We start from the raw sequence: 13,616 nt of genomic DNA, 5'->3' as shown, positions 1-13,616 counted from the left end.
TCCCGCTTGAAGCAGCACATTTTGAGCTCCCCCAGTTTATTTTCAACATCACAAATACAGGACAATATTTTTCAAACAGCATTTGAATAATACATACACAATAATGCCATTTTTGATGGTCATTTTCTGAATATATTCCACAAGAACATGCTGAGAACGTAATTTTCGTACAAGATTTTCTCAAAAAGAGCACAGAAGTCTCCAGTAATTAAAAAAAAGGCATTTTAAAGTCCCTTTAGGACAAAAAAAGTTTCCAGTAGTGTTTTAATTATGATTTTGAAGTTTGTAACCACGATCCCACAACCTAAATGTCTTAAAAGTCATTTTCATGTTGATCTGAAGCCTCTGTTTCCAAAATCTCCTCTGAGGGGGCGTGTCTATTAGCACTGAGCTGAGTAGCTCCGCCCCTGATTCCCCCCGTCTGATTATGATAGCTCTGTGTCTCGCTAGTATCAGTCTTCACCTCTGCTACATAAAAACATCCATCAATCTGGGTAATGTCCAGCCGTATGGTTCTGATCCGGATGTCAGCTGGACGAGGAAGTGAAGATCTTCATGGACAGAACTTCCTCCAAAATCCTGATTCTTTCTCCTTCCAGTTCACCAAAGACTCTTTTAGCTAATTCTCCAATGTTTATTGACTGTGATCAATACATTCAATCATTGGTTTCTCAGAGTTCTTGATAAAATAATCAAAGCTAACATCAAAATGCTCTTTCATTGATTTACAATCCTTTCCAACTGCGGTCAAATGAGCCGCCGTTCACATTTCCGTGGTCACATCAAGAAGCTCCGTGGAGTCTGGTGGAGATTTTCTAAATATAATTAAATATTCGGATACTTTAGTCCAACAGTTCAGGTCTGACATGCAGTAAACTGACCTAAATATATGCTGTTCTGCTTCGCCTGCTCTGTCTGTCATTGGAATTCTTTTGATAAAAAGTAGAAAACAAGAGACGATAACTGTAGGAGCTTATGGGGTGGGGTGAAGGGTACACGGAGGGCACGAGGCTGCTGCAACAAACCAGAAGGTATGAGGGCACCAAAAGGACACAACGAGAAAACCTCCCAATACAGTCATTACCCACCCAGGGCTATTCCTCTCTGGCCCATTAGCTGCTGGCGGCCGTGACCAATTGGGTTTTGTTGCTCCTAGCAGGGTCATCCAGTGGTGGTCTGGGCCTTTTCTATAATGGACGCTCACTCAGCCATCCTCACACAAAAAAACTCAGCAGAAAGAAAAAAAAATCCCTCTCCTCACCCTCTCTGTCTAAAAGGAGCCAGTCAGGCAGGGAAGAGAAAGAGTGAAAAGTGATCATGAAAGGAGATTTGTCGCGAGACGCGCAGGGAAGTGATCGTTTAGCCACACGTGGATTCAAGGGACTCCGTGGAGGTGGGTCTTGTCAACCCTCTAGACTCACATGCCAGTTCCACATGAAACTGTTCTGAGCCTGAAAGGAAGACGTGGAGGATAAACTTATAACTTCAACAACTGGAGACATGTCAGTGTATGATCCCTCAACTTTGGTGGTAAAACGATGCAACAACATAAAGAAAGCTACAAGAAACTCATCTAAGAGTCTTTTTGTTGGCTCACCCCTCCACCAAATGAATCAATCAAAGGGCCAGGAATGTAAATGCATACAGGTTTCTATTCTATAAAGCAATAATTTGCATACATAAATGCATATTCTATATAAAACAAGGTATGCGTGCCAATCGGTGTGGGGGGGTGGTTTCTGTCCAGTCCCAGACGGAACAAAAGGCCAGTTAGCCACCTAGCGTGCTGCTAATTCTCCATGTCAAATACAATAGCCGCAATTATATGGTAATCAGTGTTGGTGCCTCACACCTTTTTGCTGCTTTCTGCCAGTGAGTGTCTGGCTGAGCTTTTCCTGAGGGAGACAGTTAGTCACGGTTTATTATTGACCTTTTAGACATCTGTCTTACTGCCAGAGAGAAACCAGTCAGCTCGCTGGGAGGAAAAAGGAGGAAACTAAAAACCAAGTCAGTCACTTAATGAAACCATCAAAACAGGATGTAAATATATATTTGATCACTTATTATTACTGTGGCATGCTTACTCTGAGTGATTTGTTGGTGTGATTTGCACTTAAGAAGTGCTTATTTCTAACTTGTATTATTTTGACAAAATATATATTTTACAGAGATTAAAATATTGAAAGTTATTGAAGGTCTAAATTGATTTATTCTGGAAAAATATTCCTGCCTTTTTATTTCAGCAACCTTCAAAACGTTCAGCTCATTCAGGACTTTACTGCTCGTACTTTTGGTATTCATACATTTTATAGCTTTTGAAATTTTTAGCAAAATATGCCCCAGTAGGAAATAAATGAGACATTTTTCAAATTCTTCAAAAACTTTGTGTCAGGACTGTGAACTTTAGTTTGAGTTTTTGTTAGTAGTTTGGATTTTTGGTCATGGTATGTTTGATTTTTGGTCTAGTTCTGTTTGATTTTTGGTCATGTTCTGTTTGAAAAGACCCTCAGTCACACCAGTTTTCAGGTTCATATGGTGCTTTCACAACGAACATGATTCATGCGACAAATTCGCGTGTCCTGCCCCTCTTTTGCTGCTTGCCGCCTGTAAAAAAATGTGGGAGGAGCTACTAGCTCTGTCTGTCTATCTCACGTAGAATGAATCGAAGACACACACGATGTCGAGGAATAAGGTTTATTTACGGTGAAGAGTTCTACAAAAACATCGGTAATCATGTCTCCATGTTTGGGTTTAAATTATTATTTTTAAAAGATTTTCCCGGTACAGAGGGCTGTGTCTGTATGACAGCCGCTTCCGCTGTGTTTCTGTGTCTCTGTGGCTGAGCTTGAAGTCTCTCTTACTAGTCTTAATCTGAAAGGGAAAATAAAACTAGGAGACCTTTTTCCTTTTATTAATGTCTCGATGAGGCCCGAGCCGGCAGCCTCTGCACCCCGCAGTGTTTTTCTCTCTGTTAGCATATGAAGCGAGCGGGAGCAAAGGCTGCCGATCTCTCCAGAGTGTATCCCGCCTTCGCCCCAAAGTAGCCGGATGAGCTCTGAGAACCGGCGGGTAAAACGGGTAAATAAAAAAGATGAAAGTTCAGGACAAAAACACTGCTGATCAAGTCACTAAGACAAGATCGAGGCAAGAAGGCCAAAGTCCCATAGACTTCCATTGAGAAATAGACAGTTATTTCTCACTCATTTTATATGTCAGAATAACAATTCTTGCTATGATGGTTCCATCTTTCTAATATTATTTTTTTTAATATATTTTGTCTTTATTGCTAGTTATTCAAGTTATAAACTGACCAATCAGAGGCCTCAGTGAAAGTATGTGACTCCCACTGGCCCTGCCTCAAATGTTTGACTGACAGATTCTTCCAATCCTCTTTCAGTAGGAGGGGTGTGACCTTCGAACAAGCCGGAACAGCTTCGTTCTTGATTTGCGAAAGCAGTTTCTCTAAAAACGTGACTCAGCGCGACTCAGACTAATCGCTGTCGAGGGGTGGCAGTAGGTTACAATATGGCGGTAGGCGTATCAGGAAGTGACGGTGAAGGCTCTGATTTCGCGAGGGCTGAAGGTAATGCATTTCCTATGGGGGACCTTGACACTTGCTATGTCCAGTTCGTACGTATTCAGTCATCTGGTCTGTTCTGTTCAGTCACCATTTTTGTTTCTCCATTGGTTTTTGTCATGTTTTGGCTATATATGAAATGTTTTTGCTGTTCCTGTCATCAAGCCTGGTCTCCTGCAGTTGGTGCTTCATCCACCACTTCCTGTCACTTTGTGCACTTTGTAACCATGGTTTACAGTCACTTTTTAATAATTTGGCTATGAGCTTTTATATTGGCATTATGCAAGATTGATTTTGGTGATTTGCATCCAATGAGGTATTTTAATACTAATTTTACCCAATGCTTAGCAACATGCTAATGATTTTTGGTTAATTTGTTATCTGCTAAGGTTGTTAGTCAACTTTTAAGCTCAGTTAATATTTTAGCAACAGGATAACATTTTTGACTTGTTTTACTGAGGATTCTAAGGATATTTGAGAGTTTAGCTACTATTTAAGCAACAAGCTAGCTTGACTCTTGAAAAATTTCAGCAATCCTGGTATCAAAACATGTTCAGGACAGTACTATTTGTATTTTTAGTATTCATAAACTTTATAGTTTTTGAAATGTTAAGCAAAATATGCCCCGTAGGGAATGAATAAGAATGTTTTTCTAAGTAGATTAGCAACAGGCCTTTACATATCTTTACATATATTCATGAGCTATGTTTTCATCTTTTATAGTAATTAAAACATATTGGCATTGAGCTGTTATGCCAATTCACATTATGCTAGCTCAATTGAGTAGCATCTTTTGAGGTTTTTCATGCTATTTTGGAAATAGCTAATATTTAGTAACATGCTAACAGTTGTTGGCTAATTTGTTATCAAATGAGTTTTTAGGCTAATTTAAAGTGTAGCTAATATTTTAGGAACATGCTAACATTTTTGACTAATTTAGTTTACTGAGGAATTTTAGGCTATTTTAGAATTGCAATAAGCTAACTTTTTTTTAACAATTTGGCATCTACTAAGGATTTCTGGGCTAATTTGGAATTTATCTAGTATTTAAGCAACACACTAAATATTATTGTAAAATTGGCATGTATTAGCTCTTTTTAAGCAAATTTACTACAATTTTTCGGAAATTTAGGTCGCCTTCAGCATTCATTCATAGTTCTTTAACAAAATGTTCAGTCTTTAAGCAAATGTAACACTTTGCAAATAGCTTTTGGATAGTCACCAATCCCCTTTAGGAGTTAAAGTAATTGCGTCACAATTTTCAGCAGAAAGCTTCAGCATCTTCAACAAATACTTCTAGCAAAAATCATTCACACTAACATTATTGCAGGAAATGCAACTTTTCTAGTTTTAATTTTGATCTTTCAAATGAGTGATTTGTTGATGAGATTTGCCCTTCAGGGCCACCATACCACACTGTTTAGAAAAAGTTCTTTTAATACTGGAAAATTTCATAACTATTGGAACATTTTGAAACCCAAAATCTTCAGAACAAACATTTACTTTTGCTTCTTTATTGTCGACAGCTGTGTTGTATTCATATAATTATCCAGATATGTCAGCTCTAAAATGTTCCAGCTCCCCCCCGTCCTCCCACCCAGCGACACACCCACACAGACCCCTCGGCCAAACCCCCCCTAGAGTCCCCGCCCCTGGAAAGCAAAGCCCTCTTTGTTAACCTAATGTGCTTTTACCAGTTGCTTTCTGCCAGGGAGACATCTGCTGTGTGCAACCAGTCAATATTGTGAGGACAGTTCAAAGCGGCCAGTTCATTATCTGTGTCAGCTTAACAACCCAAAGGTAGCGCTCTGAGGGACACAAGGAGGTGGAGGAGGAGGGAGAGGACCAGAGGAGGGGGGCACAATGTGTGAGGACACAATGGACTCCTCATTAACTAGTGATTTATCATGATGGGATGCCCAGTGCAACCTTTGCCCCTCTTCGGGCACACACCTCTGGAAGCTCCCTTAAAAAAGGCTCCTATTGTTGGAAAAAGGACTTTAAAGAAAAGAACTGAGAGTAAAATCACAAGATGAAACAACAAGTAAAAGAAAACAAATGAGAAAAAGGTTTTTTCAACACATTTTGCTTCATAGACAAAACTGTAATACTTGTCATTACATTTTTCAGTGTTTTTTATATAAACTTGAGTGAAATAAAGCAAATTAATAACATTTATCCAAATATCTCTCAGAGGCTTTGTCCCCTCAATCAAATCTGGCCTTGCACCTGACACACCCTCTGTTTCCTGATTCAGGGTTTATGAAAGTCAAATTCCCGTCATGATGATATCATAGATGTCAGAAAGCCTGTAAAGATGCATGCACACACGGGAGATCAGAGTTCATCCTCAGCCGCTCTGCTATCACAGAAGCGAAGCCGTCTTCTTTTCACATAAAAGCTGTATAATGAGCGTTTAATGTATGGCCTCTCAAAACGCAGGAGAATATTCAACGTGGCCCATGTGGTGGTTTTGTAAAGCTGCTGCACGACGTAACACACCCCTTTTCACTCCATCCTTTTGCGTGCGAGCCCCCTCCCTCCTTCCTTTTTTCTGAATCCATTTGCCTAAATCAATCTCACAGGAGGCGGTCGTGGATAATGTACCAGCCAGGGTTTGTAAACCGTTTTGTTAACAATGCATTCTGAAAAGAAAAGGGGGGAGAGATAAAGCGAGACGGAGCGGGTGAGGGAGACGTGGAGAAGCGGGGCAGAAGGGGCGCTGAAAGAGGAACAGTTGGGTGGGTGTGGTACCCGGCCCTGCTCCGGACAGGCCCTGTCGACTGGTGACACCCCTGTCCCATCTCCTCCTCCCTCGGCAAAAGTCTAATTCTGTCCGGGTCTTGCTTTAGTCACACCACCTGCTTCTACTCCTCTGTGCTACACTCCCACCCGTCCAGTGACAGGAGGAACAGACGAAATAAACTAAACCCTTGTAACTCGGTGGAGCCGAGCCACCCACGTGTGAACACGGGTTCTGAGAGGATGCTTTAGTAAGATAACTGCAGTTTCTTTAGGATATTCCGTCAAATGAAGGGTTCACATCTCACAAGGCTTATGGTCCAGCATAAACAGAACGACTTTGCTGTGTTTGTACCCAACACCAGTCGTTTAGGACGGTGCTCCCCCCACGAATCATGACTTTATCAAAGAGAGGCATTTTATTTTGAAAATTCCCCCGATGTCTTTCGTTTTTTGTTTAGATTTCCACTCTGCTTGCTTTCATTTATGTAAATGTGTGTAATTCAGCCAAAACAGACCCTGTCAATCTCCGGCCTTCAGTTCGGACTGCCTTACGACCTCCTTTGGTGCCGCGACTAGAGTCCTATTCACAGCAGCATATGTTAAGACCGTGCACGACAGATGCATGCAGACTTTGACTGATTTGTAATATTCACAAAAAAGTAACAAACCAAAAATGTTTGATATGAAAGAAAGCAGCAAATATATTGATACACTGCACTGTGTCAAAGTGCGTTCACATGATGTTTCCTCTGTATTGATCTGCCTCAGATTCACTCTTATTTGCATGTCAAACAATAAGTTTATGTTCCTCATCCTGATACAGCCCCAGATGTATCCAGCACTCTTTATTAGTTATGTGTGCTTGTGTGACTGAGTTTGGAGAACTAAGAGATCGTAACATACAGGGCTGTAAAGAGTATCCAAATACTCGGATACTTGTATTTTGCTTCTGAAAATTTGAGGATGAATATTCGCGACGTACAAGATTTATGATTTTTTTTTATAAAGATAGTAAAGTGTAGTAAAATATTATCTGGGGATGATGTATTTATTGCTCTGAAATGCAGAATAATGTTGGATTTTAATTTTATGAAATAAAACAAAGCCAAATGTGCAACACTACTGTCACCAGAAGTAAACAAATCTTCAAAATAAAGTGTCGATTAAGCTTCCTGTTTTCAAAGTAAAACTAGTGAGGGCTTTTTTTCTGTAAAAAAAAAATGAGACTCAAGTTCCGCTCACTGACATGAGTTCTAAAAAAAAAAAAAAAAAAAAAAGCTTTAACACCGGAGCTTTAGTTCCACTGTTTAAATTCTTTTGGTAATGGGAACTCTTCAACAGTTGACGCAATTAACGTAACTCCAGCGGATTCTGAAGCCTGCCGCTGATATGATGCACTGCACAGCTCTTAAGTGAAGTCCAGCAAAAAAAAACAACTTTTCAAAGGGCTCTGCACCAATATATAATGCTTCAGGACATCAAATGCTAAAGAACTGTGGAGAATGTCTTCAGGTTTTGTCGTTAAATTATCCAAAACAATTATTTGAAGGATTTTTATATTGTTTATGTTACTGTTGAACTTAACCAGAAGATTTGACCAAAAAAAGTTCAAATTGACAAACACTACTTCTTCTATCTAAATCTTTGTGTTGTTTATCAGCCTTGCTGATTGTGATCTCCTGCTCTAAAAAAAGGTTCAAATTATTGTGATTTAATACAAATGATTTCATTTTGAATCATTGAGCTTGATTCGTGAATAGAATCGGATCTCCACCTAAGCAATGATCCACTGCCCTAGTAACATAAGTGGGGGCTCGTCCGGGATATCAAAGTCAATTTCCCCAGACTTGGACATTGTAAACTCAGCTGCTCTGTATTGTTGGTACCGCAGAAACCCGGAAGTGCTGAAATATGTATTTTCTGCAAAAGCGATCTGATGCAGATAGCGACTCACTTCCAGGTTAACTATCCTAAACACTTCATCAAAGGTGACTTGAGGGAGTTATTGGTGTCTAGGCTGGTGGAACTGCAGGTGATCTGTGTTACAGATGCTGGGTAGTTGGCAAATACGTCAGGCGCATTTGCATGTGGGAGGGGCTACTGCTAACCTTCAGTTTATGGGCTCTTTGCTACATAGTGGAAGACATGGACGATGATGAGTGAGTATTATGACATACGAATAATGTAGTGGTTTGATGCCCTAATTCTGCACTCTTTTTATTTGTAAGGTGCGTTTACTGGCTCTTTACTCAGCATGTGCAAATGCTACACGCACGGGGTGTGCACATGATAAGTAAGTGCCAGTATGACATCTGTAGGATGACCAAACACACGACACACACTCTGATTACATAGTTTTCTCATTTCTAACAGTCAAGCTACAAGCATGGAGTGTGTAAGGAGTATAGGGCTAGGTTGATAAAATCGATTAATCGATCTGAATCGATCTAAGCTTAATATATCAATAATCGATCTGTGAAAATAGAGATTGATTTAGCACATAAAGCTAAGGTCAGCTAGCTTGATGCTAATGTTTAAGGGAATTTAACATAGGACGGTTAATGCAAACGCTCGGTCAATCTAAACATACATTGCTGACTAAATGAACATCTTCATTAACTCAGACAGATGTGAATTTTCCAAATTCTTTTCAGGAATTATTTTTTAAAGTAACCATTTGTAGTCTAAAGCACCATTTTTTGCTAATTCTTCTGGAAATGAGTGTACTGCTATAGCGCGATCACTGGAGAAGCAGAACAGTGTTTACAATGTTAATGATCTGAACATTTTAGTTAGAACTTCTCCTTTAGAGAATCCATGTAACTCTGGATGATATTAACAATCTTATTATTTCACTGATACATTTACAGTATGTGAACTGGATCAGATTAGTATAAATGTATCTAAAACATATAGTAGATTATCAATGTGTTTCTTAACAAGTGTGTATAAATGTGTAAACTTAAAATTTAAATGAATCAAATTGAATTGATTGATTGGATCGAAAGAATTGAAAAAAAATGAATCAAATCGATTCTGGAAATTCTTATATATATATATACCCAGCCCTAGCAAGGAGCGTGCACTTCTGTTTGGTACAGTGTGATTCATGTGTTGTTCCTCTTCTCCACTTCCCTCTGGGGGAGTGTGAGAGATTCCAGATTCCCGGTGGATCGTCTGTGCTCCTGTTCTTGGTCAAGGACCTCGCCTCCAGCTCGTCGTAGCTGTGGACCTCGCCCCCACCTGTCCCCCAGTCTTCTCTGGCTGAACTCTATTCAAATACTTAGTTGCAGAGTTAGATAAGCTAATTCGTCTTTTACAGTCCTGGTATCGCCTGTCCGTCCTGAGAGAGGATCTCTGCTTCATTAGGACATCACTAAGGTTTCTTTTTTTTCGCATGGATCAGGTTTTTTAGGAGTTTTTCCTTACTGGGAAGGAGGGTCAAAGGGCATGAATAACTAGTTTAGTTTAGTCTGTTTAGTTCTGTAATTACCTATTGTTGATATTTCATGACCGACTTTCTGCTTCTGTACAATTACATGAAGCCCATTAAGGCCATTCTATTGCGATATTAGGCTATATAAAGAAAATTATTTGAAGACTGAATTGAATTAAAGTAGTGGTTTGACCAGGTATCTGATGAAAATACACTCATTTTAATGGACAGCTCGAATTTATTGAAAGGAAGAGATCTAATAATTTAACTAAACTAAAGTTTTTTTCTTATAAAAACTTGTCTTTGAAAACCGTTTTTATGATTTTATTTTGCTGCTTTAAAAATTGCAATTAAAACTATATAAGTAAAAAAACATATTCAACTATTAAGAAATCTTGTTAAATTTAAATGATCCTGAAACAGTTTTTTTCTCACTGTTTTGGTTTCCTTTTTTTATCTACTGTGAACCACAATCAATCTGGTAAAGTCACTCACAAGACAAGAGGAGGCAAAATTCAGGAAAAATGTATTCTTTCCAAAAAGTGTAAGAGAGAAAAAATATGTGCTACCACTGAAGAATTGTGTTTAAAGAGGTACATGTTTTTAATCACAGTATTTTGTTGTGCATCCAAGAGGCCTTCGTACAAGTTAGTAGTGACAGATCCCATCAGCTGAGACCTGTTCCTCCATGTTCCCCTCGCTAAGCCACTTTGTGCATCAAGCTGGTATCAGTTTGACACCACGTTCCCCCAGGATGCTCTCAGATCTCCACCAAAGCACCCATTACTGGATCATAAGCTGCAGCACAGACGACCCCGGACAGGAATCCCCAGCAGACTCTTACGTCCACAATGACTTGCAACATAAGCCCCCCCAGTAATTGCCTATTAGCCCTCGTCCCCTGACAGCAGCTAGCGGGGTAGCATGTGGAGCTTCATCATGCTACAAGGACTATCATTGAAGGTTTGCTACAATTGCTTCCCCTAATTGGCTATGAGGGGTATTAAGGTAGGTCATGACTTTGGGGAATTAATAGTGACATCTGACCTGATGTACACTTAAAGATGAAGACAGAACCGCATTCTCCAGAGATTTTGGTTAAGATCTAAAGATTGATAGGTTATGATAATACAGGCCTCTTATGGGAAGACACATTTTATTTTCTAATCTCTTCCTGAAGTACTCCTATTGGGAGAGATTAACCGTGTGCACGAGACTTTATAGCTAAGAAAGTGAGCCCATAAAACATGAAAGATTCTGATTTATAGTGTCTCTGTTTAATCAGTTAAGCTGTGACTACAGTTCTAAAACAAAAGCTGAATATTACAGAATTAAATAAACATGCACTGCACACTAGATATTATTCAGTGTTTAATATTTAAAGATAATAAAAATATATAGCTTTTAATGTATCCTATACGTTTTAATAAATTGCATCACGTGTCAAAGTCAAAGCCTCCAGATCATTTTATTTTATTGTTATTAATGACCCGATGTTATCGTGCGCTGATTTCTAACTTGAAAAATTTTGACCAAATATATTTTCATGAAGAGTAAAATATTGAAAGATATTTAAGGTTTAGGTTGATTTATTTTGGAACCATATTCTTGCCTTTTTATTGTTTATAATGTTGAAAAGTTATGGTTTAAAAGTTTTCAAAATTGGTATTATGCTAGCTTGTTGGATTATTTTGGTATTTACTAAGATTTTTTTAGGCTGTTTCGAAGTCTAGCTAATATTTCAGCAACAGGCTAGCAGCTAGCTGTTTTGGCTAATTTAGACTTTTTAAAAAGTTTTTTAGACTGTTTTGGACTTAGGCTGATGTTTACACGCTAGCTGTTTTGGCTAATTATTTGAGCTTTTTTCAGTTTTTTGGGGTATTTTGAAGTTTAGCTATTTTTTCAGCTACACACTAGCTGTTTTGGCTAACCTAGGTTTTTTTTTCTTTTTAGGCTAATTTGGCATTTAGCTAATATTTTAGCTGGCTATCAGCTTCAGCGTTTTCAGCTTTCAGCTTCAGTGTTTATAGCTGTCAATTTCAGCATCTTCATCTAACAGCACTGGTATCTTCAGCAGCTAAATTCAGCTCACAGCATTCACACTAACATTATTGCAAGTAATGTTATATATATCTAGTTCAAAATTATGTTAAAAAGTTACAGTTCTAAAGTTTTAATAATGTAGTTTTAGAATGTTTATTAAATGTTTGTCCTGTTCGGCCTGCGACCTAATGTGTGTTTTAGATTTTGGCCCCTTGTGTGATTGATTTTGACACCCCTGCATTACATACATAAACATGTATTGACATTTTTTGCTAAAATCTATTCACATATGTACATTTAATTAATAAAATACATTTATTCTATTTAGTGTGCTAGTACACAAATGTACCATCCACAACGTTGGATTCCATCAAGTTTTATACAGTCAAAATTATTAAAACTATAAAATACCATATGCCTCGTTTCCACTGAGCGGTTTGTTTTCATGGCGCATGTGTGGTGTAGACCGCTAGCGTGTCATTGTGTCATTGTAGTGCGACGACTAGAAAAGCAACAACAATGGAGGTCATCCGGCAGCTCGTCTTTTTCTTGCTTTACTTTTTGTAAATCATATATAACAGGAATATAATGTTGATTGAGAGAAGACTGCAGGCGGGTAAGAAGAATACTTAGCTTAGCGCTATACTGGTGCTTTCTAATGTCTTTCTGCCAGTGAGCAGGTGGCTGCATCCCAACCATCCTGTTCTATTTTTCTATGGACCTACAACATATGGGGCCCTCAAGAGGTACGGGTCGGGACGGTTTAATGGGTCTATTTAACAATGGAAACACTCAAAATACCGGATCGAACCGGACCGAACCAGACCAGACGGCTCAGGGGAGACAAGGCTAAACTGTCCTAATGTAATTTAAAGCATTTAAATATGTAATGCCAAAAAACATACAGAAATTATTTATAGTAGAAGATTATTATTATCAAAGAGGAACAGGAAAATGTAAATTACAAATGGCACAAACCAGACGTAGGGGATTTTGTGCGCCTGTTTGTTACAAAAATTTATTACAGTCTGAGGTTTAAACAAAAATGATGTAAAAATATTTACAAGTGCACTGTATGGAAACAATAAGGTAATATAAGATAAGTACTAGCATGCATAAATATAATTATGAGGACATTAAAAATTATTTTACTAGTTATCTATAGATAAATGGTGTTGCCAGTATATTATTAATAATGAAAGTAAACATAAGTGTTAAAGTACTCATGTATATATATGTATATATATATATATAGACAGACAAGAGATAGGCTCCAATAAGCTAAGCTTCTACCTGCCTCTTTTCAAGCATGTTTTGCACTGTTTTTATTATTAATTTAATTAAATTTATTCATTTATAAAGCACCTTCCATCACCAGTCAAGGAGGCCCAAAGTGCTGATTTATATTTTTACTAATATTAATATATATTATTTATACGTTTGTCAAATTATTAACTTGTTTGGAACAAACGTAATTTTAGAAAAATGGTCCCATGGACAGAAAGTTGAGCAAATATTTTCTCTAAAGTACTATGTTTTTTTTCCAGTAATTAAAAGTCAATTAAGTTTTATTTGTTCCTGATACACAATAACCCAAACAAATCAGAGTTACAGAGTATGGTACATACGAAGTTTCAAGATGACATAAATGTGAAAAATGTGTCAGTAAATAAATTCAATCCACCAGTGGAGAAGTGACTTAGTGTTTGCTTTCTAACCTTTAACATACTAAATTTTCCATCTGCTTTCTGCATGTCTCTGAAACTGTTACTGGCACAGTTTAAAGTGATCAAGACAAAGATTATCTTAATTAAT

Source organism: Oryzias melastigma, linkage group LG3 (assembly GCF_002922805.2).
Source record: "Oryzias melastigma strain HK-1 linkage group LG3, ASM292280v2, whole genome shotgun sequence".
Lineage (NCBI taxonomy): Eukaryota > Metazoa > Chordata > Actinopteri > Beloniformes > Adrianichthyidae > Oryzias > Oryzias melastigma.
Note: the sequence above shows the minus strand (reverse complement) of the source record.